Here is a 3,548-nt window from a genome sequence, read left to right on the forward strand (position 1 = left end):
CTGTTAAGTACACAGCTTAGTTAGTTAATAGCAAGGCAGAATAGCAATGGTGACAGTGAGTCACCCTGGAATATTCCCCTTTGAATTTTTATCCCTGGGATAATAATCGGTCCTTTATCATGGCTTAATTGCAAAGTGGTCTGCCACTGTTTCATGCTCACTGTAATGTAGTCAATCAGTGTAGGGTGTATTCTTATTCTTTCTTTTACTTCTTCTATCCATTTAGCATCTTTGCTATGTTCCACAGGATCTTCATAGATACTTCTCCAAAATGTATCTTTTTCCTGTTTTTTTGGTGGTCTTTCAATTCCTTTTACCTTGTTTCCCAATTCTCTATAAAACTTTTTTGGGTCATCAATAAATTGCTTATTTTGTACTTTTCCTTTATATTTATCTGTGCATCTTCTAGGTTTTCCTCCTGTGCTAAAAGTTTTAATTTATCTGCGATAGTGCATGATAGATCCTGGTCTGTTCTAATACTGTGCATTGCTTTTATCACATATATCTTTCTTAGAATATTTGTTGATCTGTTCCCTCTTCTATAGTCTTCTAACAGTGACACGTCTTGTCTTAATTGCTATATAGTTTTCTCTATTTGATACTTCCATGATGGTATTCGATTTCTCCACTTCCTTTCCCTCACTACCCTGTGATCTTGTGGTAGAACTTTACCAGTTATTAATTTAGCTGCACAGTAATATATCCTGTTTATTTCTATTATATTATATGGATCTCTATGGACAGTCATAATTACTGCATTAATTTGTTTTATCAGACTTCTGACTTTTTGGGTTTTATTGGCCTTCTGCAGTCTATTTCTCTCATTGATCTTAGTATATCTATCCATGTCTATTAAATCAAGCAATTCTTCTTTTAGCTTATTTTCTTCCAGACTGAGGGCACATCCCTTGTTTTCCATTTCCTGCAGGCATTCTACAGAAAGTTCTATATCATCTTCCTGTGACACCTTCTCTTCAATTTTATACTGTGCCATCCGTTCCTCTGTCATATGGGAACTCACTCCTCAACATTTACTGCATCAGAATTTCCACAGTTTCCTGTTCCTTTTCTTGCTGTCTAGCTTCAAGTGAACATGTATACTGATTTCCTGTGAAAGGCTCCAAAATATATTGATATGGCACCTGACCAATTTCTTCCTGTTCCACTGGTTTCCCCTTAATTTGGATATCTATTGCTCTATCCTGTTCTGGTGTTTTCTGCATTCGATTTTCTACACTAAATCCTCCCTCCATTTTGCAGGCACTCCATAACCTCAGTCTCTATTTCTTTAACTTCTCCATTACTAATGTCTTTTTCTACTTTTCCTCTGTCTTCTTATTTTTGTATTGTAAAGTTTTCTATGTCTGGATTCCTTTGCCTGTATTTCTCTTCAAATATCTTTTTGTATTGATTAGTTTTGCTTTCTCCTTTGCATAACTATTACACCATATTAAATCTCTTTTTCTTTCCCATGTCCATATTTCTTCTTCAGATGTCTCCCGATCTTCCTGTTTCCCCTTACTTTGTGGACTGACTCAAGCATATTGTGATGTAACCTGAGGTAGACCTTCTACACCAAATCCTTCACTTTGCAAGCACTCCATAAATTCAATTTCTATTTTTAACTTCTAGTTTACTGATCTTCTTTTTGACGTTCCTTCTTTGTGATATTATTTTTTTTATTGTGAAATTTTTCATATCTGGATGCCTTTGCCTGTATTTCTTCTTGAATATCTTTGGGGTTGCCTTCTTTATATCAATTAATTTTTGCTTTCTCCTTTGCATAAATATTGCACCATATCAAATCTCTCTTTCTATCCCATGTCCATATTTCTTTTTTATACTTTTAAATATCTCTAGGTTTTGTTGTTTATATTTTCACACTTCCTCAGATGCTTCTTTTTCCAAACAGATCTATATACTGTTTTTCACAAATCTGTTGTATTAATGAACGCAAATTTGCATTATTTGAAGCTTCTGACAGTTTTTCTTGCGGAAGTATTTTTCTTTCCTCTAATTTCTCTCTTAATTGTTTTGTATATCTTATGTCTGGAAATTCTGTGTGTGTGTGCCTTCTGTGGAAGTTTGGGTTCCAGGCTGGCAACTCAACACTGTAAAAGTCCACTGCCAATCATGAGTGGACAGTTGATCCGCTGTGGCGACCCCTAACTGGGAAAAGCCGAAAGAAGAAGTAACAATGCATAATTTCTTTCTTATCCTCAATAGTCCACTCTATCGTCTTTATGGACCTTCTTTGGTGTACCAGTTTTTGTGATTTTTCTGGACTGCTACTTCCTTCTGCAACAGGGGGGGCATTCTCTCCGTGGGCCTGGCCCCATTGTAGGAACGTTTCAGTATTTTGAGGATTCTACAATGTCATATTTTTCCAGTACAATTCCACTACAACAGTTCTTACCTGTTTGTAACAGTTGATGTATACTCAGTTTTCACAGTGATACCTAATGGCAAAGGTGTTAAATTTATTACAGATTTTCTCTAGATATTCCCATTTGTGTACTGCTGACAATTAATACAATTTGCAAACTACTGCTGTTTGTACTATGTAATACTGTGGGGTTTTTTTCAAGATTTTATTTATTTATTTTATTTTATTTTACATTTGTTTACCAGGAAAGTCTGACTGGGTATGGATCCCATTTTCAGAGGAGGCCCAGGGAGAAAAGCTCCACAAAGATTAGTAATGCAAATACAGTAAATACAATGTACATGTTAATAAAGTACAGTGCAGAGTCAAAAGTTAATAAAGTACAATTTCAAGCCCAAGAAAGGAGCAGAAAGTAAACATACTATAAGGAGCACAGTGTGTTACAATAAACAATACAGTTGAAAGGACATTTTGATTTGGTTACATACATCAGTGGCTAGTACAGTAAACACACATTGACTGATAGAAAGGAGTTGTTGCAAGAGTATAGAAAGAAAAATACTTGCTTCCAGGTAAAGGTATAGCGATGGCTACTCGTGGTTAGCACTTATTCAAATTTTGTTTTACCAACATGAGAAGATACTTATGTTTTCAATAACAGAAATGCATTTTTGGGACTGTCTACTTTTTTACAAAAGGTTTGTGGATGATATTTTTATCCTATAATATGCTATTTGCAGAAACTTAAATGATTTTGTTAAATACAACAAGCACTACACATTGTCTAAAAGTTACCCTTTTCTTCTACTTGTACCAATGTTCTTGATGTACCTTTAGAAGTATCAAATAATGGTCAAATAAAAAGTAGTGTATGCAAAAAAAAACTACTAGCAAAAACACGTATTTACCTAGGAGTAGTATGCATCCCCACATATTTTTATCAACATAGTCAAAGAACAAATGCTGTGAAATTGTGAAATTCTAGATTAATGACAGATCCGAAACAAGTATCAGATCAACTGGATTCATTAGTATGCAAATTTACCAGTAGGCACTATAAGCGTCTCCCTCTGGAAAATCAACATCTTTTGACTCTAGAGGAATGTATATTTAAAGGTAAACCTTTTTTTTCACACCTGAGATTACTGAGTGTAAGAAACAT

This window comes from Protopterus annectens, chromosome 17.part0 (assembly GCF_019279795.1).
Source record: "Protopterus annectens isolate FY-2018-M chromosome 17.part0, PAN1.0, whole genome shotgun sequence".
Taxonomy (NCBI): domain Eukaryota; kingdom Metazoa; phylum Chordata; order Ceratodontiformes; family Protopteridae; genus Protopterus; species Protopterus annectens.